This window comes from Chlorocebus sabaeus, chromosome 10 (genome assembly GCF_047675955.1).
Source record: "Chlorocebus sabaeus isolate Y175 chromosome 10, mChlSab1.0.hap1, whole genome shotgun sequence".
NCBI classification, from domain to species: Eukaryota; Metazoa; Chordata; class Mammalia; order Primates; family Cercopithecidae; genus Chlorocebus; species Chlorocebus sabaeus.
The window spans coordinates 87,888,676-87,914,156 of NC_132913.1; the positions used below are offsets into that span (position 1 = coordinate 87,888,676).

Genomic DNA, 25,481 nt, shown 5'->3' on the forward strand with positions numbered 1-25,481 from the left:
ACAATGGAATAACAGTAACATTTATAGTAACAACCAAAAAATAACTCTCTAGGAATAAAATCAACAAAAATATGTGCAAGGCCTACATGAAGAGAACTTTTAAAATCTGTTGGTGAACTTAAAAAAAAAAAAAAAGACAAATTTAAAAAGGGAAAGACATAAGTCTTAGCTACAAGTACACAAAATACAACAACATCAATTTTCTCTTAATTTATAAATTAAATGTAACACATTCCCAATCAAAACATCAACAGCATCTTTTGAAAACTTGATTTTAAAGTTTATCTAGAAAGATAAAAAATGTATACTTCTGAAAAATAAGAATAGTAATGAGGGGAAACTAGCCCAACATAATATTGAAATGTATTCTATTATATTAATACATGTCTAGTAGTTACACATTATGGGTACTGATACAGGAGGAGAGAAACAGACCAACAGAACAATGTAAAGTCCTGAAATAGGCCAGAAAATGAGGTCTCATTAGAAGCAAAAATGTACTTCAAGTAAGCCATAAAATGGAGTATTTAAGAAAGAATATTGTTACAACTTGCAAGCCATTTTAAAAACAAAGGAACATAAAACTCTACTTCTAATTCCCAGTTTACAATAAAAATAAATTCCAGATTGATTAAAGTTTTAAATATTAAAAACTATGCTAAATATATGCATGTATCAAAAAAATCCATAGCCTAAGGATCATGAAAGCCAGAAGTCATAAAGAAAAGACTGATAAATTTGACTATATGACAGAGAAAAACATTAGTATAAAAAGAAACACATTTACAGCAAAAAGTTTTCTAAAACAATAAGAAAAAGATTAAAAACAACAACAGCAAAAAAAAAAAAGTATACCCACTGGTAGAAAACTGGAAAAATAAAACATTAAACTATTTTGAGCCTCACTTAGATTTTTTAAAATAAAAATTAAAACAGCAATGAGATACCATTTTTCCCTATTAGATTGGCAGCAATTTAAAATGTTGATAATACCCAAGACTGATTAAATTTGACACATTTTTTCCTCCAAGCATACTTTTCATATAATAAAGTTACTGAAACCAAATACTGTATTCTTAAAAATGGTTAGGGTTACCAAGAAGCCAGCAACAGACGGCAGCAGAGACCTCCTCTGGGGCCTCCGCGTAGTTCATGTTCCAGTTTTACAAAAGCAGCTTTTTCTCTGCTGTGGTCTTTGAGGTATCAGAGTGTAGCAAACGGGAAATGCATGATCAGTTCTTGTCATCTCATTGGTGGCAATGAGTAATCAGGTGGTGGTGGCGAGGTAATGTCTCTGGGCCCTCTCTCCAGCCCAGAATGGGCACATCCCACACGCAAGCAAGGCTTCTTGCTGTACCGCCCGTCAGAGCCAAGTCTGTGATGGCGCCTCTCTTCCAGGTTGTCACAGTGCTGGGCAGTTCCAGCTCTCAGGAAGGAGGCATTAAACAGCTAGTGCTCAAAATCTGGATTCTTTTTTTTTTTTTTTTTAACTGAGAGTCCTTTCCCGTCAATAAACTTGACAAAGGAGAGCAAGGAAACTAGGAAACTACCAGAAACTCTCATTCGCATTTCCAAGCAAACGCCCAGCAACCTTAGCCATATTAGCAGCATGGCTTTGGGGTTAGAAAGGAGGTGAGGCTAGGAGGGGAAGATAAAAGATAAAATCAGAGTGAATAACACAGAGGAGGTCTAGCCAGCTGCCTTTTCTGCCTACAAGGGGCCACTGGGGCCAGAGTAGCCCCCCTCCCCTGGCTGTTGAGTCCAGGCTCTTTCCCACACTGTAGACCCCTTTCCTCCTTTGGTCCTCTCTGCCCTTCCCGGGGTATCCCATTTCAGACCTTGCTGTGCTTCCCAGTCCCAACATGGAACTCAGACTCCAATTTCCATCAGTCAAGGGGTTGCCTCTTCAGGCACGTGTCCTCAGCTCCCACTAAGAAGTCCTCAGCTTTAGGCCAGCTCAGCTGACTGGGGACGCCTCTGCACTGACCCAGCAATGCTTATCCAGATCAGTGTTCAGGGAGCATAGCAGCACCTTTCTCTCCATGTCCTCTGGATTCAGGGTCTGCCCAGTCAACGGCAAAAGTGTCTTTATGCATCCTTGGGAAGTAGGCCCTTTACTGGGTATAGAGTTAGGGAAAGTACAATCCGAGAAATCAATATAGAAAGCGTGTATATATACACACAGACATTTTTGCGCTTTCTTTTTATAAAAGTAAAACATGCCCTTTAATGGACATTCGACAAATACAGAAGAATATAAAAAGAAAATCAAAATCTCCTGTAAACCCACCAGCTGTATATGGCCATTGCCAAAGTATTTTTTAAATACTGTATTAAAAACTTGATTCTCATACAAATCTTAAGTACGCAAATGTCAAAGATTTATTGAACTCGACAATGAGAGAATCAGCAAAATGGCAAAACTGAATGAAAGTGAATTTGAGAGACTGAGCATATAGGCATGCCAGCACAATGAAGAAGGTTGCTAGTTTAGGTAAAAAACCGGTTAATATCTTACAGGTAATAAAACGGTAACCTTTGAGGTTGCCTTTCCTACAGGACAGAAATAATTTGATTCTTTACTGGAAAAAAATCTACATGTTCTTATGTAGCTTCACAGAGTCTAGGCGCCAGTCAATAGTAAATAAGTTCAACAAAGGAACATTCCCTTAGAGAATGAGATAACCATGGAACGGACTTGCTAGACTGTGTTCCAAAATGCATTGAAAGGCCATTCAGTGACTCTTGTCTTTTTTTCCAAGTTTTAGATAATATTTCTTAACATGCTATTATAATTTTAATAAGCTTCCTTGTAATTTCAAGAGTTATTAGGGTATATGTAAATATATGAATACATAAAACACATTTTTATAAAGATCGCATTTATATATATAATCCTACATTCATCTTTTTTTCACATAATAGTATACCACAAACATTTTCCGATGACACTAAAGATTTTTCAAAACAGGATGTTAAACGGATATGTGTTTGTTTTTTATTCAAATGGATGTGCTATAACTTATTTAACCAATCCCCATTTGCAGGGACAAATAATATTTTGTAAATACTCTAGAACATAAATCTGCACACATTTCCAATGGTTTCCTTAGAACACATTCCTAGAAGTGGAATTTCTGTCTATTTTTTAGGTTCTTAAAACTATGACCTTTAGGAAGATGGTTTCAATCCACACTCTTAGCAACTGGTTATGAATGCAGCCCTTTCATCACAGCCTTACCAACATTGGTTATCATATCCTCTCATCTTCGACAAATTTATCTAAATTAGAGAAAAATTATCTCTCATTATTTTAATTGTATTACTTTAATTAGTAAAGTAAGACCTTTTTCAGATGTTTATTTTCTATTGATAACTCTGTTTTTATGCCGATAAAATGTCATAAAAGGGAAAACTAAAGATAGACCTGAATGGCAAAAATATAACAAAAGGTAAGCAAGAAGCCTGAGGGAAATGTGAGGGAAGGGACTTTGCAGCTGACCACGGTGGCTTCAAGGAGGACTTACAGTCGCATGCATGACATATAGCCGTATTCATGTGACCCTGGGGACCCCAGGTTAACCTGCCGCTCTACGTCCAGGACTTATCAGGACAGGGAGGACAGAGCAGTGTCAAAATTTATTTTCCAAACTAGACAACCTGATTCTCCCGCTGATCTGCTGTAGCTGGGTTGGTTGTTGGTCCAAGAAGTTTACAAGATGGCAGAAAAAAACCTGTTATTTGGAAAGCTGCCTGGTGTTCATCCCCAGGATCACTGGGAGACATCTTCAAGGGACAGGAGTATGCACTGTGACTGTGGCTACATGACATCACAGAATATAAGAACTGACATCCCTTAAAGAGCTTCATCATGCGTTATGCCATTTGCCTGAATGGAGGGAGAGAAAGATTATCCTCACCAGACCTCCAAAGTCGTAGAGTCCCAGATCAGTAGAAAACTCTCTTATCTTAGTTTACAAGTTCAAAGTGTTGAAAAGCACGAATTTAATCTTGTACCTTCATTTTGTAGGTTCAGAAACTGAAGCCCAAAGTGCTTAAAACAAACAAATAAAACCTCCTGCCCCAAGTTACTTATGGCAGAACTAGGGCTATAACTCATATCTCCCAGTTTCCCATCTGACACTTGGCCAGCACTGTCTTCCTGCCCGAAGGGAGACTTCACATGGGCTGGTTACACAAGCCCCTTAAATTTTATGATGGTATTAATCAGAGCACATGGACTTCCACTTGCCAATAGGGGAAAATTTTACCTCAAGCAGTAAGATCTGTTTCATAAAACATTCAGGTTTTCTCAGAAAAGCAGAGTTCCCCATACGCTAGCTGCCATGAAATCCATCTTCATTCATGCTCAGTCCCTGCTCTGTCTCATCTACATCACACCTACCCTCTTTAGCTTCAGGTACATCAACCACGAGGAAGAAAATTCCAGTTTAGGCTGAACACAGACTAGTTTGGAAAGGCCTGCCCCATGTAGAATAGGGAAAGGCACACCCATTTCTTAGTGGATGCCTCTGACTTATAAACACTCCTGCTTGATTGATTTGCTTGTGTTTGAATTTGTTTTCTAAAAATAGTGTGTAGATTCCCAGAAGCCCCCTTCCTCCCCAAGACCCCAGTGGGATGCCCCATCATGCATCAGATGGATATTAAACACGTCATGAGGGAGGCTGTATTCTGTGATGACGTGCCTGCCCTAGCAGAAGAGCTCTTCCTGACTGTGGTCACCAGCACCAGGCCACATGCTAAAATCAATAAGTAAATATGGACAGAATTGAGGGTCAGTAATACCTACCAGCCAGGCACAGTGGCTCACTATAATCCAAGCGCTTTGGGAGGCCAAGGCGGGCAGATCACTTGAGCCTAGCAGGTTTGAGACCAGCCTGGGAAACATGGTGAAACCCTGTCTCTACAAAAAATACAAAAAAAATAAAAATTAGACATGTGTGGTGACTTGCGTCTGTGGGAGGCTGAGGTGGAAGGATCACTTAAGTCTGAGTGGTCAAGGCTACAGTGAGCCAAGATCATGCCACTGCAATCCAATGTGGGCAACAGAATGAGACCCTATCTCAAAATAATAAAAATAATAATAATAAAGCAGACACTCAAGGGATTAATTATCTATTAGCAATTAATCCAACTCAATACATTGAAATATTTCACAAAAAAGCAATCTCAGCATATATCTTGATAAAAGAAAATAAAAAGCAGAAGGGTAACTGTAGGCTGGGGAGTGGATAAAAGAGTAAATAAACCCCTGTCAAGAGAGGGAGCTGGTATCTGAGGAGCTGAGCACTATTATCTCAGAATGTAAAGGGGTAAGAACAACTTCCTCAGCTCATGACATCACAAAGAGCTATGATTCTCTCTCTACCTTTTTTTCTGAGTGTTAATCTTCAGAGGAGCCTAAGCTCCTAAGAGTGCCACATTTGAGCTTTGGTTTATTAAACAACCGAAGGGAACACCTTCCTTGGAAGCAGAGACTAAAAAAATGCCCTCCCAAGGATCCCCTCTTTTTGACCTGCACCCAGTAAAACCAAAGTTCTTTACTTTCCACAGTGTAGCATGGTTTCATGCACTCCTGTGGCACTCATGTGAAATATTCAGGGTTCTTGGGGTTTGTGTATTCACTTACAAGAGGGCCACATTATCCTGTGCAACACTTGCCATCTCTGAGGGTTTCTTCTCTCTCCCATTCCACTGATGCCTCTGAGGCCCTGGCATTGCCTGGTGTAGTTGATGCCATAACAGTTCAAGGTGTTCCTGGTGACAATAGCAGTGAAGAAGAAAGACTATATGCACAAGAGTTGAATAAACAAGCAAAACCTAATGGTATGTTGTCTTCAAGACCCCCATCTCACATGTAATGATACTCAGGCTAAAAATCAAGGGATGAAGGAAAATCTACCAAGCAAATGGAAAACAGAAAAAAAGCATGAATTGCAGTACTAAGTTCACACCAAACAGATTTCAAACGAATAAAGATTAAAAAGGATAAAGAGGGGAATTACATAATGGTAAATGGTTCAATTCAACAAGAAGACCTCACTATCCTAAATATATATGCACCTAACACAGGAGCACACAGATTCATAAAGCAAGTTCTTGGAGATCTGCAAAGAGACATAGACTCCCACACAATAATAGTGGGAGACTTCAACACTCCACTGACAGTATTAGATCACTGAGGCAGAAAATTAACAAAGATATTCAGGAGCTGAACTCAACATTGGACCAAATGGATCTGATAGACTTTTCAGAATTCTCCACTCCAAAACAACAGATTATACATTCTTCTCATTGCCACATGGCACATACTCTAAAATCAACCACATAATTGTATATAAAACAATCCTCAACAAATGTTTAAAAGTCAAAATCAACCAAAAACACTTTTAGACCACAGCACAATAAAAGTAGAAGACTATGAACATCTCTCAAAACTGTTCAATTACATGGAAATTCAACAATATACTCCTGAATGACCCTTGGGTAAATAATGAAATTAAAGCAGAAATCAAAAAGTTGTTTGAAAATAGTGAGAACAAACCTACAGCATACCAGAAATCTCTGGGGCACAGCTCAGGCACTGTTAAGAGGGAGATTAATAGCACTAAATGTCCACATCAAAAAGTTAGAAAGATCTCAAATTAACAACCTAACATCACAACTGAAAGAATTAGAGGGCTGGGCAAGGTAGCTCATGCCTGTAATTCCAACACTTTGGGAGGCCGAGGTGGGTGGATCATGAGGTCAGGAGATCGAGACCATCCTGGCTAACACGATGAAACCCCATCTCCACTAAAACTACAAACAATTAGCTGGGCATGGTGGTGGGCATCTGTAGTCCCAGCTACTTGGGAGGCTGAGGCAGGAGAATGGTGTGAATCCGGGAGGCAGAGCTTGCAGTGAGCCGAGATTGCGCTACTGTACTCCAGCCTGGGCAACAGAGCAAAAAAAAAAAAGAATTAGAGAAGCAAGAACAATTCAGAAAAAGCCCAAAGCTAGCAGAAGACAAAAAATCACCAAAATCAGAGCTGAACTGAAGGAAATAAACACACAGAAAAATATTCAAAAGATCAACAAATCCAGGAGTTGGCTTTTTGAAAAAATTAATAAGATAGGCCACTAGCTAGACTAATAAAGAAAAAAGGAGAAAAGATTCAAATAAACACAAATAGAAAAGATGGAGGGAATATTACCACTGACCCCACAGAAATAAAAACAACCATCAGAAACTACTATGAACACCTCTATGCACATGAACTGGAAAATCTAGAAGAGATGGATACATTCTAGAACATATACACCCTCCCAAGACTGAACCAGGAAGAAACTGATTCCCTGAACAGACCAATAATGAGCTCCAAAATTGAATCAATAATAAATAGCCTATCAACCAGAAAAAGCCCAAGACCTGATAGACTCACAGCTTAATTCTACCAGATGTACAAAGAAGAGCTGGTATCATTCTTACAGAAACTATTCCAAAAAGTTGAAGGGGAGGGACTCCTCCCCAACTCATTCTATGAGACCAGCATTATCTTAATACCAAAACCTGATGGAGACATAACAAAAAAAAGAAAGGCCAATATCCTTGATGAACATTGATGCAAAAATCCTTGCAAAATACTTGCAAACAAACAAAATACTTGCAAACTGAATCCAGCAGCACATCAAAAAGCTAATCCACCATGATCAAGTAGGGTTCATCCCCAGGATGCAAGGTAGGTTCAACATATGCAAATCAATAAATGTAATTCATCACAGAAACAGAACTAAAGACAAAAATCACATTATTATCTCAACAGACTCAGAAAAGACTTTTGATAAAATTCAACACCGCTTCATGCTAAAAACTCTCAGTAAACTAGGTATTGAAGGAATATACCTCAAAATAATAGGAGCCATCAATGACAAACCCACAGCCAACATTATACTAAATGGGCAAAAGCTGGAAGCATTCCCCCTTGAAAACTGGCAAAAGATAAGGATGCCCTCTGTCACCACTTCTATTCAACAGAGTATTGGAAGTCCTAGCCAGAGCAATCAGGCAAGGGAAAGAAATAAAACACATCCAAATAGGAAGAGAAGAAGTCAAACTATCTCTGTTTGCAGATGACAGAATTGTATTTCTAGAAAACCCCATAGTCAGGGCCCAAAAGCTCCTTCAGTTGATAAACACCTTCAGCAAAGTTTCAGGATAGAAAATCAACGTACAAAAATCACCAGCACTCCTATACACCAACAACAGCCAAACCAAGAGCCAGAAAGGCAATCCCATTTACGATTGCCACAAAAAGAACAAAATGCCAAACAGCTGACCAAGGAGGTGAAAGATCTTTACAATGAGAATTACAAAAAGAAATTAGAGAAGACACAAACAAATGGAAAGACATCTCATGCTCATGGATAGGAAGAATCAATATCATGAAAATGGCTATACTGACCAAAGCAATTTACAGATTCAATGCTATTCCTATCGAACTACCAATGACATTCTTCACAGAACTAGAAAAAAAACTATTTTAAAATTCATGTAGAACCAAAAAAGAGCCTGAATAGCCAAGGCAATCCTAAACCAAAAGAACAAAGCTGGAGGCATCATATTACCCAATTTCAAACTGTATTACAGGGCTATAGTAACCAAAACAGCATGGTACTGGTACAACAACAGGCACATAGACCAATGGAACAGAAAAGAGAGTCCAGAAATAGGCCATAAGTCTATGATCATCTGATCTTCAACAAAAACTGACAAAAACAAGCAATGGGGACAAGACTCCCTTCAATAAATGGTGCTGGGATAACTGGCTAGTCATATGCAGAAGATTAAAACTTGACCCCTTCCTCACACCATATACAAAAATCAACTCAAGATGGATTAAAGACTTAAACATAAAACCCAAAACTATAAAAACCCTGGAAGACATCCTAGGCAATACCATCCTGGACATAGGAACAGGCAAAGAGTTCATGACAAAGACACCAAAAGCAATCACAACAAAGTCAAAAATTGACAAGTAGGATCTAATTAAACTTAAGAACTTCTGCACAGCAAAAGAAACTATCAACAGAGTAAAGACACAACCTACAAAAATGGGAGAAAATATTTGCAAACTTTGCATCTGACAAAGGTCTAATATCAAGCATCTATAAGGAACTGAAACAAATTTACAAGAGAAAAATAAACAATCTCATTTTAAAAAAAATGGGCAAATGACATACAGACACTTTTCAAAAGAAGACACACATGTGGCCAACAAGCATATGAAAAAAAGTTCAATATCACTGATGAATAGAGAGATACAAATTAAAACCACAATGAGATACCAACTCATACCAGTCAGAATGGCTACTACTAAAAAGTAAAAAATATAACACATGCTAGATGCTAGCAAGGTTGCAGAGAAAAGGGAACACTTACAAACTCTTGGTGGGAGTGTAAATTAGTTCAACCATTGTGGAAAGCAGTATTGAGATTCCTTAAAGAGCTAAAAGCAGAACTACCATTCAACCCAGCAATCCCATTGCTGGGCATATACCCAGAGGGATATAAAGACACACACATGTGAATGTTCGCTACAGTACTATCCACAATAGCAAAGACATGAAATCAACCCAAATGCCCATCAATGACAGATTAGATAAATAAAATGCAGTACATATACACCATGGAATACTAAGCAAGCCCTAAAAAGAATGAAATCATGTCTTTTGTGAGAACGCAGCCGGAGCTGGAGGCCATTATCCTTAGCAAACTAACACAGGAACAGAAAACCAAATACTGCATGTTCTCACTTACAAGTGGGAGCTAAATGAAAAGAGCTTATGAACACAAAGAAGGAAAGAACAGACACTGGAGTCTACTTGAGGGTTGTCGGTGGGAGGAGGGAGAGGAGCAGAAAAGATAACTATTGGGTACTAGGTTTAATATCTGAGTGATGAAATAATCTGCATGACAAACTCCCATGACACATGTTTAACTAAGTAACAAACCTTCACGTGTACCCTCAAACTTAAAATAAAAGTTTTTTTAAAAAAAGAAAAAGACTATATGCACAGGGTAAGGTATTATGATAATAGCACCTAAAATTCTCATATCATATTAATAATAATGGTAGCTGCTATTCCCTCGTACTATTTTCCAGGCCCCTTTATACACATGACCATATGCAGTCCTTCTAACAACCTTAGGCTATTTATTTGCAATAAGCCTTATTTCAGAACAAACTTAAGGGAACTTAAGAACCCCGTTAAGTTGGCGCAGTTATCTTAATTTTATGATGAAAACATCGAGGTTTATATAGTTTTAATCAATTGCCTGAGGCAACATAGCCTGCAGTGGCAGAGCCACATTCAAAACCAGCCCCACGCTCTAGGCTATAGGTCAACCGCACAAACATCATTCCAGAGCATGTCCCAACTGGGTTGACAAGGGCTTCACTGGTGCACACTTTTGTTCCCTTCTGGCATGTTAATTGGTCTGTGTTTTCTGCAGGTGATTTGTAGCTGTTGATAAACATGCTCATGCCAAGCGGGCCACAAAAGTGGTGAAGATTGTATATCAAGACATGGAGCCTATAAATGTGAACATTCAGGTAGTGTCAAGATCTGCTCAGTCTTTTGGTCATTTGGCAGTGGGTCTTTCCAGAAACTTGCAAAACATGTGCTACCATGGTACCTGTGAAACTCTTTATCTTGTTGCATTTCCCAGCTGCTGTGGAGATGGTACATCTTCTCTTGTAAGTTTCAGTCTGCCTTTCTCTTACCACCAGATACTTCTAGCTGGAAATGTGTCCTCTTAGCCCACAACAGATCCCTAATTGTGCTCACTGCCCCTAAATACACCTGAAATACTTCTGGTTTTCCCAACAGGAAAGTCCTAAATTCCAAACTTGACATTCAAATCTTAGGAAGTTCAAACCCTGGCCTCTTAGGTGGATTTTAACATTTGCAAGTTTGAAATGTATTTCCCTTAGCTCCTGTCCCAGGTTCCAAGGTCCCTGGTCCTTCATGGCCCTCAAATCGTCTCGCCCAACATGGAAAAAACTGCTCACTCTCCAACAAATATGGAGCATGTGCTCTTTCCCTGGGCTTTTCTGCACTTTTTGCGAGCTTCCTAGGTGCCATGATTCTTTTTGCACATTCCTGATGGAGACACTAAAGAGAGAAATAGCATTATTACCTAGAGGAAGAACGGTGATAGGAATTACTTGCATTACATTGGCAGGCTGGATGCCCTTCTGTCACCTAAGGAAAGAAACTAAAAATTTGTCCACAAATAAATACAGTGGAATTGAATCTCACATGAGGTCAGGTTCTAAGCAAACACAAAGAATGGTCAAACTCGACCTTAACATACTACCCCACTACACCAAGATAAACCAGATACAGAGGATTAAAAATTAAAAGGTCGAAAGTAAAATCCGAAAAGCATAGGATCAAAACATGGGAGAACTCAATAGTATTTCTATGAGTCAAACTCAAAATTCCTTAAGAGAAAAAGTTAATAAGTTAAATTATATAAAATAGCACACTTCTGCATAAAGAAAAAAATATAGTAAGCAGCCAAAACACAAGCATCAACTGGGAAAAATATTTGCAAGGCACACCACAGCCATCAGCCTAATTTACTAAGTATATAAGGATTTTCTAGAAATCAAGACAAAAAAGTCAAAAGAAAAATTAGCAAAGAATGCAAGCAGGCAGTTCGTGGGAAAAAATATAAATAGCCCTTATATATAGGAAGATGATATGGTTTGGCTGTGTTGCCACCCAAATCTTATCTTGGATTGTAGTTCCCATAATCCTCATGTGTTGTGGAAGGGACCTGGTGGGAGGTAGTTGAATCATGGGGGTGGTTATCTCCATGCTGCTCTCATGATCTCATGATAGCGAGTGAATTCTAATGAAATCTGATAGTTTTATAATGGGCTCTCTCCCTGCTTCCCTCTGCACTTCTCCTCCTTCTGCCATGTGAAGAAGGACGTGTTTGCTTCCCCTTCTGCCATGATTGTAAATTTCCTGAAATCTTCCCAGCCATGCTGAACTATGAGTCAATTATACCTCTTTTCTTTATAAATCACTCAGTCTTGGGTATGTCTTTATTAACAGTGTAAGAACAGATGAACACAGAAGAGATGCTTGGTCTTACTGAAAATAGAAGAAATTTAAGTTAAAAGTTACAATGAAATGCCATTTTAATCTATCAGGTTGGCAAAAATACAAAAGTTTGTCAATATATTCAGTTGCCAAGCTGCAAGAAAACAGGCAATCTCTTGTCTCACTGATAGGAATATAAACTGGAACAACCTGTATGAAGGGAAATTTAGCAGTATCTATCAAAATTCCAACTGTATGTAGCCTTTAACCAGCAACCCCATTCTGCGAATTTACCCTGTAGCTTAGCTCGTCTATCTGTGAAATAATTTGTTTCCAAAGTAATTCTTTGCAGCATTGTTTGCAATACTAAACTACTGGAAACAACTCAGGTATACATTCATCTATACAATGGAATTCTATGTAGCTGTATATATAACACATAAATACAGCTACATAGAATATATTTATATGTTATATATAACAGCTACATAGAATATAGCTTTATGTATTATAAAATATATAAACAGAGGGCTGGGCACAGTGGCTTACACCTGTAATCCCAGCACTTTGGGAGGCCAAGGTGGACGGATCACGAGGTCAGGAGATCAAGACCATCCTGACTAGCATGGTGAAACCCCGTCTCTACTAAAAATACAAAAAATTAGCCAGGCATGGTGGTGGGTGCCAGTAATCCCAGCTGCTCAGGAGGCTGAGGCAGGAGAATGGTGTGAACCCGGGAGGCGGAGCTTGCAGTGAGCCGAGATTGCGCCACTGCACTCCAGCCTGGGCAACAGAGCAAGACTCCGTCTCAAATATATATATATATATATATATATAAACAGAATGAGGGTTGGGCATGGTGGCTCACATCTGTAATCCCAGCATTTTGGGAGGGCAAGGCAGGCAGACCACCTGAAGTTAGTAGTTTGAGACCAGCCTGGCTAAAATGGCGAAACGTTGCCTCTACTAAAAATACAAAAATTAGCCGTGCATAGTGGTGAATGCCTGTCATCCCGGCTACTTGGGAAGCTGAGGCTTGAGAATCACTTGAACCCAGGAGGCAGAGTTTGCAATGAGATGAGATTGTGCCACTGCACTCTAGCCTGGGTGACAGAGTGAGACCCTGTCTAAAAAAAAAATGAGGATATTCTCTAAACACAACTATAGAAATGCCACCAAGTTATACTGACAAGTGAAACTCAAAATGCAAAAAATGTGTACAAAGTGGAAAGGGTAATAATACAGATCCATATTTACTTGTATTTGCATAGAGAAACTCTGGGAGAACACACAAGAAGTGATAATGTTAGTCACCTTTGGAGAGAATGAGTGGAAACTAGACAGAGGGAAATGGGTGTGGGCAAGACTCCACTGATTATATTCTGATTCTCTTCCATTTTTAAACCATTTTAAGGTGTTATCTAATTTTGAAAAAGAAATTCTAAAAATGACCTTGAAATGTTCCTTAAATTGTTCATAAAGTACAGAACATAAGCACAGTAAAGCTTGAGAATAACTTGACTAAAATAAACAACAATGGTTAAGTTTCTATGCAGGTCTAGGTATCGAAATCATTCTCCTGTAACATACCCATCAAATTCCTAGGTAAGAATGGGGGATGGGTGGAGAATTCTAAAGTCTGCTTTCAGAGTTTAGACTAACCTAATATTAAGCCTCCATAACAGATTGTGAGTATTAAAGGAGATAGAGGAGTCCCAATGTCACTGAAGGTTGAAGTTCATAGGTAAGTTAAATATGCATATGTGGGCCTCCTCTATAGGGTGATCATATTTTCTGAACTGTGCCAGGTCAGAGGTGGTCTGAGAAATGCGGCTGTACCACGAAGGCACTAGGCATCATGTTTGAAATCTGTGCTGTCTTGCGGTTTTCAGGGTGAGGGATGTAGAGGTGACCAGTGTTGGAAATCTTGAACTGCACAACACTTTTAGTAGTTGCTTTTAAAGTAGCCACTTTTAGTAGTGGCTATAATGAAAATTATAGCCACCAAACACATGGCAGAAGGACGTGGGTGGGGAAAGAGAGACAGAGGTAGAGAGAAAGCCTGAGGATAGAATCTTTAGTGATTCTTTCAGTTGACGTTGTTATTAAATTCTCACTTCTATCACTAGAGAATTGCACCTGTAACTGCCCAATGGGTTTACCTTGCCCCCTGCCTACACAGAGCCAATTTATCAAGACAGGGGAATTGCAATTGAGAAAGAATAATTCACACAGAGCTGGCTGTGTGGAAGACCAGAGTATTACTATTACTTGAATCAGTCTCCTCGAGCATTCAGGCATCAGAGTTTTTAAGGATAATTTGGTGGGTGGGGGAAGGACAGTGAATTGAGAGTGCTGATTGGTTGGGTCAGAGATGCAGTCATGAGAAAATGAAGCTCTCCTCTTGCTGAGTCAGCTCCTTGGTGGGAGTCACAAGATCAGATGAGGCAATTTATCAATCTGGGTGGGGCCAGCTGATTCATTAGCAGGGTCTACAAACTATCTCAAGCACTGATCTTAGGAGCAGTTTAGGGACGGTCAGAATCTTGTAGCCTCCAGCTGCAGGACTCCTAAATCACAATTTCTAATGTTTTGGCTAATTTGTTAGTCCTACAAAGGCCGTCTACTCCCCAGGCAAGAAGGCAGTTTGTTTTGGGTAAGCGCAGTTATCATCTTTGTTTTAAACTGTAAACTGAGTGCCCCCTAAAGTTAGTTCAGCCTATGCCCAGGAAGGAACAAGGACAGCTTGAAGTTTAGAAGCAAGATGGAGCCAGTTAGGTTAGATCTCTTTAACTGTCTCAGTCATATTTTTGCAAAGGCGGTTTCAAACCTGATAATTCCCAGATGTCTCATGGGGTATGAATTCAAGGGCTGCTCATATATAGTTTATTGATACCAGGTCAACTTAAAATTTGCGTTTATGGGCTGATTACTAAATGGTTCACCAAATCTTTCCAATTGCCCTGATTCTTTTCTGCACTGCCTCCAGCTTCTTGAATGCAAACAAACTTTATTTCTCAATACCTTTGGTTATTCATAGATTTCTGAAGTTTTTCCTTCATAGTTAGGTAAAAAGAATTGTTTTTTTAAGATTTTTATTCTCCACTCTTTCCCTCACTTCTCCCCTCACATACACCCATTTATTCTTCATAGCTGAATCCCCTATGGGTTTTAATGAGGACTCTTTCAACTCAGTGGGTGCTGAATTGTGGCTTGGGATTTAATATTGCTAGTAAATAGATGAAAACATGGACAGCTGTTTGGGCATCACTGTTGAGGAACAAGTTTCTATATGTTCTATAAAGTCAACCCTGCCCCCAGGCAGTTTCATTACAGAAACAGGTTCACCCATAGATAAGAAGATCTCATTATTTATCCTTATCTGATGATGGAGTCCTTGCTCAAGTCAATAATAATTCGCTTCTCGGTCTTAAGAACACACTGATTTGGGCAGGAAACAGAGTAAAGGTGTAGGAGATTTTTAATTGCATATAATTACTCAATTATCTATCATGTGTTTAATAATAATGGCCTGTGGAAACTTGGCCAAATTATGATTCTTTGACATCAAGACAGGAAAGAGCAGAAAGATAGATATCATATAAAGAATAGGAGTTGCCTTCCCTTAAAATTCCTCCTACCCTGAAACTATAGGCTGTACATCACCACAGCTTCCCTCTGGCCCACCTGCTTCCACTCAAGCCCCTCCTCCTATCTTCAGGTCATGTGGACTTCTGATCCTGCCTGTCCAACTCGGGATCAATTTTATTTTTTCCCTCTGGATGGTGCATAGCTCCCTCTGACTTTATTTTCTGCCAACTCATTTATATAAGGTGCTAATGCTAATATCTAAGAGGGAGGAGTCTTGGGTGACCTTCTGTGGCACTCTAGGGACTGCTGAGCAGAGGATAATGAGGACCTCAGTGTGACCATCTTAATTACATTTTGTAATGCAATCTATCTTTAATAAATTTTGGAAAGCGATACCAATTTATTTCTCCAACTAGGGCTTTGCAGACATTTATAGAATTTTCTCTAGTCTGTACCCCCCAATAGATAAATATATATATATATTTTCTAGAAATTGGGGGAAATGACAAGAAATTTATTTTTTGGTGAATGAAGCTTTTGCTTTTTATGTGTGATCCGTGTTACCTTCTGAGGATCTTCTTGCCATTTGTATAAATGAAAAATCTGGCCACTAAAGGTAATAATGAAGGAATCACAGAAACGACAAACTCCAGAAGGTTTTTAAATTCCCAAATTACTCAGAGAAAATCCAATGAATAGCTGTGGATGACCACTCAGAAACTGAGAGTTAGGCACAAAAGTAGCCACAAATAATGCTCTATCATGACTTCTAAAACAGAGCGACAGCAAAGGAGTTCCTTAAACATACAGATTGCTTCCTAGCTTCCTTGTTTATTATGAAAAAGCAAAAAATTCATGGCTTCCTGCTCTTTCCTGGGCTGTTCTACTCTTTGTCTCTTACTTGTGTAGTCAAGGGATCACAGCTGTCCCTGAAACATCCCACAAACCCAAACTTGAGATCTCAAATCACTTAAAGTTGTGATCCTGGTTTTTTTTCTCCCCAGATCTGGCTGCCCAATCCATTTTATTCTGGAACATGGGGACAACATGTTGATAACTGGAGGATGGCACCCACTACCTGGGACACATAAGGTAAGCAAATAGGAAAGTCGTTACATGAAGCACAAATTCAGTGATTCGCTAACTTGCAGTTTCAAACATCTGCAGAGCCCTGTGCTCATCCACACATGATTGCTGTACTTTTTAATCAAGTTTTGGTGCTACACTTTGTGACTGTCAAGTCACTGCCCATAAAAGATATGGGAACATTTACGTAGAGGGTGAAAGAAAGGCTGGAAGCAAGACAGAAGTGTGGGCAGAGGCCACGGCATTTGAAGATCTCCCCGTTTCTGGGGGCATCCAGAGTACAGACATGTTAAGGATTTGGAGTGATGCTTGTTCAAACTTGATTCTTCCTATATTGTCTCAATCTAGCTATAGAAAGCTCCCTCTTCACTGAAGGAGATTCTTCTGGCAGCTTCAGTGCTGTGGAATATTACCTGGAATCTAGAAGGGAGCAGAACACACTGCTTAGAACCTAACATAAGGATCACAAAGCTCCAGCACTAAACCCCAGGGGTTTCAGTTCATAAGAGACCTTTTGTTCTCATGCAGAGCTTTATCAACTGTAACTCACAAGCATGGACAATTTCTCACTCCGCTGTTTGATTGGAATCAAATTCCTGCTCAGACATCATCTTCTCTAGGAGACCTCCCCAACAGAGCCCTGGCTCCTTATAGAATTGCGTTTGTTCAGTCAGCACCATAATCACAGAGAACTTCTCAAGTGCCAGGTGCTATCCACCTCTGCCTCCTGGGTACCCGGTGAGCCTTCTAGCCTTGAACATCTCATTCTGCTCTGCCAGATGACTGGTTTCTTATGTTGGAAGTTTCCTTTCTTTGCATTTCTATTTTCCTAGACCTTGCACATAAAAGGTGTTCAAAAAATACATGCTGAAATGAAGTGTGCAACAACAAACACACTGTAAAAGAGTCAGAGGGTCCGGCAGGAAGAGGGTCAAATAAGTCTGCTTTCCTTGGAGTGGTCTTTCATTCCACAGATAAACCATCGGTGCTGGGACCTTCAACAGAATCTACTAGAGAGTATCAATTGAGCCAGCCAGAGCAGTGAGGGGATTGAGAACCATGTCATTAAAACTCAGTGTGCTTGGTCTGAAGAAGAAAAGAGCTCATGTGCAGTGTGGGCCAGTCTCAGCTGACAGGGAGGAAGGACTGCATACGTGCATGCCTAAAACATGCAAGTCACAGTGACTGGTCAACTCAGGATGGAATCCCCCATCCCTCCCATCCCACTGCTGTCCCCTCCCTGTGTGTCTAGGCTGGTGCTCTCGATGTTGGATTTCACTCCCTCCCCTCACCCTTTGACAGCTCCTGCTGCCACACCAGAGCTCCCTGACACCGAGCCCTGGCGGCAACCCCATCTTCACCTTTCTGATGCTTGATTAGGCAGCCCAGACCCTCACTCCTGCCCAGAATGCTGCCCCTGCTCAAATTTCTGAAAAGCTGTGGAAAGAGGGAGTAGAGCCATTCACTGTCTGATGGGAGGCACAGCTAGAAAAGAGGATACAATAGGAAGGTGGGATTCCACATTGTGTGAGAGCTGGCCAACGATGGAACGCCTGGCTTCCGGATGCTGTTCCTGCCAACAGGGAGGGACACTCTAGGCAGCTTTCAAATTGTTTTATCATGGCCCATAAAATGCACCTTATGATGGGACCCAGCACATGTGCATGAACACACACACACACACACACACACACACACAGAAAGAGAGAGAGAGAGGAACGAAATTACACAGGACAACACTTACTTGGCTACATGTCATACACTGACACTTATTCTGCACTGCTTTCCTCTCCCCTCCTTTCCTCCCCGCTTCTTTTCTGTTTATTCTTCTAAATATGCTAGTCCTAACTGAATTTTCACACCTTACTAGTGAATCACAAGGGACAGTTTGAAAGCACTGAGCAAGACAGAATTTCTGTAGCAGTGGCCAGAGAACACCTGCATCAGGGCCTCGGAGATGCTTGGTTAAAATGCAGACTCCTGAGCCTCACTCAGACCTCCTGAAGCTGAATTTCTAGGAGTTGAGACCCAGGTAAAAGCTCCAAAATGAACCCCTGCACTGGAAGAGTTTGGAGCAGCTGGCCTCTAGATTCCTTCCAACTCCAAAGACTGGGATTGATTGAGCCCCTAGTGTACAAAGCGTTATACTAAGAGTTACGGGAGACACAGATCTATCACAAGGCACCTGTCCTGCTGGAGGGACAGCATGTGCATGTGGAGGAAGTTAAACAACAAGTTTATCCTGAACAGGTAGCTCATGATTCACACAAAGAGGGGTCCAGGCACATGATGCCCTGAGTCCAGAAGATGGGGACCTGTGCACTGTGGTAGCCAGGGAACCCTCAGCAGTGAGAAAACCCCTTGGCCCATTAATTAGGAAGAGTAAACTTCTAATGAACCATGCTTTCCACACTAATAACTGTAACAGCAACAACTATAACAGTAACATGTAGTTAGCATGAATGGGGCTATTTCATTGCTTACAACCTGTGGCTTTCTGTTAATCCTCTCTGGAGGCTGACAGCAGTCCTCTGGGCTAGGTCGTCAGTTCTCAGATGTGGTTCCTGGACCACCAGCAGCAGCAGCATCACCAGGGAATTTGTTAGAATTGCACATTCTCAGGCACAGACCTACTGAGTCAGAGATGCTGAGGTGGAGCTCAGCAATTTGGGTTTTAACAAGCCCTCCACTGGACCTCCATGAACCTGTGAGTTAGGTTATAGTTTTGTCCCCCTTGTTACACAGAGGAACACCAACACATGTCACTATGTGTGGAGTGGGTTTCCCAGAGTCGCCCAGCTAGGAAATGGGAGAACCAAGGTTTGAACCCCAGCAGTCTGGCTTCCCAGCCACACACTTACAAGGAGTGGAAAGGACTCCCCCTCACACTCTTCCAGTGCCCTGGATGTCGTACTTGAACCTCAGGCACTCAGAGAAGTGTGCCGTTTACCACTCACAGACTGGCTTTATGAACAATGGGAAAATCAAGGCAGCAGACATTGAATATCACATCCATGGAGGCTACACATCAAATGATTCTGAAACGGTACTCCACTTACAAAAACTTCTGGGGTTCCAGTTATTTGTGGCCATAAATTAAGTGTGAGCTTGGCTTCTTAGAGTATAGCTTTAGAAGGTTGTGTCCACCAATGTATGCTCACTTTGCATGGCATATGAGTTGTGAGCCAGGATGACTCACATAGCTTCCAATCTCCACCCCCTGTGTCTGGGAGGTAGCCAGGGAGCTGCTGCCTCTCAGCTTTGAGGCACTTGGTGGCAGAAGGTCCCTGAGGCTCACTTTCCATTTGCCACACTCCAGTTACAGAGCATCCCCTCGATGACTACCTCCCATTGTCCCCAGAAAACATCCATAGAGCAGGTCTCAATCATCCCTTTCTCTCTTCCCTCCCGACACCTTCACCCTCGGCAAGGCCTGTGGGGGTCAGGGAAGGACACAGTTGGCATCTGGAAGGAGGGCCAAGGTTTGGGCCTGTCCCAGGCAAGTCTCTCCTCTGCTTATGCCCTGGGAACCTCTTCCCTACACACTCCCAGAATCGCCTCTCCTGCCCAGAGCCTGGGCCCCACCCTAGGCCTTTATCCAGGCCCAACTGTCTCATGTCCAAAATCACACTGAGTCCTCCCACGGCCCCTTTACCCACAGTCTAATCCCTGGATAATAGGTATGAAGACATCACTGGCCCATTTGGCTTTCCCCACAAAGTTTCTTTCTATTCTAGAAGCTTCAGAACTGTCTTTTCTCTACCCACTCATCTCATCAGAGGGACGCTCCACCTGTTCTCTTTGCTTTCTAATGATCCCTAGGATAGAAATCCACAGCCTACTCCATTTACAGATGGAATTTTTATGACCTGCCCACACATGGTTTTATAAGATGTATTCTCAAAAATTCTCAAAACAGATGTAGTCTAATTTAACAACAAATATGCATTATAGTGCTTCGGAAGAGGAGATGCTGTCCTGAGGGCCAGCAAACAGCTATTTGTCTTAACTACACAAAAAGTTGGGAAGGGCTGCACCCACCTGGCAGAGCTGTTCTTTCCACTCTTTTTTCTACCTGGAGTCAGACTCAGTGATTCGGGAGAGTCACTCTGTGCCACCAACACTGAAATACTTTGGTTGAGTCATGATCAGAAATTTTGGGCTTTGCTTGGGCTTGCATGGTTTAAATATGCAAGAAAAAAGTGGAAAAGATCCCAGGAAATATTATAGAAACTGATGTCTCCAACCTAAAGAAAAAGAAAAAAGGTCTGAGTGTTCATAATACCAATAACATTTTGAGGGTGTCGAGTAACTTTTTTAAAAAGCAAAATTAAGTTGTTTCCATTTCAACTAAATATGGAACATTAATTGGTTTAAATTGTAGAAAAATATTTTATTTATCCATTTATATAAAGACATATCTACTTAATCTATAATTATATATACACTTAATTTTAAATTATATGCATTTTAAATTAAATGTATATTTACTTATATATAAGTATAAATATTATATACTTATATATAAAAATAAAATCCATATAATTTAAAATTAGATGGTCACCTAAGTAGGTATGAGATTCCCGTCTGTGGTGGTGCTGAGAATTGAATACAGAAACACATCTTAGACGGACTGGCATTTCTCCTTTCTGCATGTCTGAGGCTGAGCCTGCAAGACCAAAGACCAATTTGCCTTCCAATACAACCTTCCAAAGGTTTGGTTTTCCCCATGGAGCATACGTAACAGAGACCTGGATGAAGCTGTGGCAGCCAAATGCCACCTCACCACCAGAGAAGGTAATAGGAACTGATCATCATTAAAAAGGCCTTTAAATAAATAAAAGAACAGTATTTCAATTCTGAAAGTTGCATTGTCTCTTAAGTGCTTAATTTATTCTCAAAGTGTTCTTTCCTGCTGATTCTATAATATTCTACAGCTAGTCTCTACTATGGACTCACTGTGGACCTTGTTGTGCAGTTTGGCATTTTCATCCACCAGGTTAGAGATAAACATGTGCAAATTGGTTGATAAGACAATTCACAAGCAAGAATTTGATCCAAAGAATCTGATAAGATGCTGGAGAAATGTATGAAAAAATCTTCATACTACAGCAGGAGAAAAGCTGTAGAAAATTTAACCAGTGGAGTTACTGGAAGGAAAGAGGAATTGTCATTATCACCATGAAATTCTCAGTTGGATATCCAAAGATGTTTTATCATCAGGTAATTTTCAGAAATGCTTGTAGGGCTGAAAAAAATTTACCTAGATCTATTGATACTAATTTTTAGAAAATAACTGAGTAATTCCATAGGTTTTGCTGCTGGTTTAGCAATTTCATTTCTTTTGCTCTAGCAGCTATGGTGCTATTGGTTGATGAAGAATTACTGATAACAAAGAAGTCTACAAGGAAAACTGATATTTAAAACACCACAGTTCTAACGTACAGATCATTTTGAGGACTGCCTTAAGTCACAATCCCATTTAACATTTCTTATCATGTTTCTGTGTGATCCTTAAGCATTACTTCTGTAAGGCTTCCCTGACTTCCAATACCGACACTGCACCATCCACTCTTGATCCTTTGAGACGCAGTCTCTCTCTGTCGCCCAGGCTGGAGTGCAGTGGCGCGATCTTCTCCACTCACTGCAAGCGCCGCCTCCCGGGCTCACGCCATTCTCCTGCCTCAGCCTCCCATGTAGCTGGGACTACAGGCGCCCGCCACTGCGCCCGGCTAATTTTTGTATTTTTAGTAGAGACAGGGTTTCACCGTGTTAGCCAGGATGTTCTCGATCTCCTGACCTCGTGATCCGCCCGTCTTGGCCTCCCAAAGTGCTGGGATTAGAGGCGTGAGCCACCGCGCCTGGCCCTCCTGATTCTTAACTCAGTACAGTTGCACTATGTTGAAATTGTTGGTTTCCTTTTAGGGTTTCTCACGGCAGGCTGTAAACTATACCCATGTCTTAGCCATTTCTTTATTCCTCTCTTTATTCCTCCTAAAATGTTCGGATGGAATGATGGATAGATGGATGGGGATGGAATGATGGATGGATGGATGAGTGGATGAATGGATGGATGATGGATGGGTGAATGCATTGTTACATGAATGAGAAGGTGAAACAATTTTGGGAGGTCTTTCTCTGTAATTTCCTTGAAAATGCTCTACAACTTCTAGAAAAATAAGCTCAGATTGCTTGGTCCTTCCTACAAAACCACAGTGGAATTACAGAGAAGACATCAACATTTCTGCTCATGATTTATTGTTGTTGTCTGTAGATTTCTCCCCACTCAAAAAAAAAAAAAAAAAAAAAAAAACCCTTGGTATTGGAGAAACAGCCAGACACTAAAAATCAATCTTTTTAAATTAGTGCCATTGAAATCAGAGATAGATCCCCAAAAAGGTAATGTTGGTGGGATTTTAGAATTTTTTTTTTTTTTTTTTTTTTTTTTTTTTTTTGGCAAGAATTGAGTTTTGTAGAATTGTATGAAAAGATTATTGGAACAAAAAGGTAAAAATATCTAAACATTCCTACACTGAACATCCATGGGCTCCTTGTCTAAGAGACGTGTCTACTAGGCACTCCTCATGCTTCTAGCAACCACCTTCCTATAGGACAGGGAGCAGCTCTAAAGCCTTAAATAGCCCCAAACTGGATCATGCGCCTGAGTCAAACTGGGTCATGCGTCTACTTCAGCAACTCCACTGCTCTGTTAGCATTTTCCCACTGGTTAACTTGGAAACATAATCATTACTTTTTAAACAGAGATTTCTTTCAAATATTTAATTAACCACACCTAGAATTGTGATTGAAAGCAACAGTTAAGCTCAGGGAAGACAATGACTAGTTTAGCTTTCTTTTTTTCTTCAGATTAATATATACGTATAATTTTTAACATACCCAGAGTTGCCCAACTCTAATATGCCCTTTCATCACGCCTGGCTCCCAGAACATCTTCATCTACCTTTCTCAAAGGGTAGAGTCCTGACGAGGCTTCTCCTTGCTCGAGACATTCTCTGCTCTGCTCTTGAAGGAGGGGAATCTGAGATCACACACTCACAAATTGTACCCACCTGGTAAAATCTGTATTTTAATGAGAGAGTTCTAGAGGTGGTGCCTAAATCTCCATGTTTTCCCAGTGTAGGAACTTTCGACACCCTGGAAGCCCCATAGGACCCAGGCTTGGACAAGGGGACGCCAAGCCTTATTTATGACTGAGCACATAGATGGCTGCTCAGCACACCTCCTTTCAAAGAAAATTGTTGAAATATACTTTTAGTGGCCAACATTTTTGCTCAATGAAAATAGCTTTATTGTTTTGTGATTATACAAATAATATATGCTCACTGTTTTTGCAAAGAAATTGTAAACAATACAAAAAGTTCAAAGAAAAAAATTAAAATCACCTGGAAGCCCACCATGCAGAGATAACTACTATTCATATTTTGTCAACATCCTTTTCTATACCTCGCATATGTCTATACGATTTTGAGCAATTGGGATCATTTTGCATGTGCTGTGTTTAGTTGTGGACACATTTTTTAAGAGTTTTCTTTCTTGTTCTGTTTCGCTTTGGCGAGGAAAGAGAATGCTGCCTCCTCCTCCCTGCTTCTCCCCACTTGCAGCCACCAGGTAGCCAGTATTAACAGTGTGGTATACGTCCCTCCGTTTCTTTCCTGACGTACCTGTAATCATAGTTCACATTCACACACTTATACAAAGGTTTGGTATAAAATAATGTAATGTCTTTGTGTGAGAATGTTCCTCTCATTTCCAACTTATTACCTTTCTTCCTCACCTAGTGAATAAGTAAGTAAGTACATTGAAACCAAGTATTAAGCTCCATGAAAAAGCAATAGTTTTGAGGAAGCAGTAATGAGGTAGAGGGTAAGACTGATGTGCAAAATCTCTTTGCCTCCCTGTAAAGTCTACTTAACATATTCCCTCTCAAGTCACCTCAGTCGTCCTCTATGAATCAAGAAAGATAAAACCCAGAGGCCAGTCAACTCAGTGCACTGTCACCAGACACCTACTATGTGACTGATGACATCATTGAGGCAGTGGGTCTGCAAATGGGATTTATTACTGGAAGGTCTGAGTTTGCACCCTATTTCTGTACATTCAATGGCTGTGTGACCCTGACAAGTATCTAGTTCTTGTCCCAGTCTCTTCATCTGCAAAATGAGAATGGTATAAGTATCACAGAATTATAAAGATTAATACAATAATACACGTGAAAGTATTTTTAAGTTATGAAGTGCGTTAGACAATGTGGGAGATAAAAAGGAAGTGTGGTGCAGTACCTAATTAAGAAACTAAATGTTATCCAAAGAGGTGACATGAACACAGATGGAATCATTTCAGTCCTGGAGCAGTTAGTTGCTGCAGGCAGGGCCATATACCCTCATGTCCAAGGGCAGTAATTGTGGATAAGAGATGTGCCCACACACAGAGTGCACCAGCTTCATCCCATTAGTAGAATTATACCCTGCATCCCTTGATCTACAAAACATGCTAAGGGAAGACCCTTGCTCTGGGTCACATCCACCAAATACTCATGGCTGGGCCAACAGGAGCAGTGCAGACCCAAAATACTATCTGTTCGAGGCAAGACACGTCCAGGAGAGCAGCTCCAGCTCATAGGCTCAAGGGGATTCCTATAAGCACACAAGAACCACTATGAC

The 25,481-nt window shown here is 40.5% G+C and overlaps 1 long non-coding RNA gene across 1 annotated transcript; it reads right to left on the reverse strand.

Moving 5' to 3' along the window:
- Nucleotides 1-1,464: 1,464 nt before the first annotated feature.
- Nucleotides 1,465-21,037, reverse strand: LOC140712679 (uncharacterized). Its single transcript, XR_012094395.1, has 2 exons — nt 20,842-21,037; nt 1,465-5,781 (listed from the first exon to the last, which is right to left on the reverse strand). It is a non-coding gene; the product is annotated as an uncharacterized lncRNA (long non-coding RNA).
- Nucleotides 21,038-25,481: the final 4,444 nt, after the last annotated feature.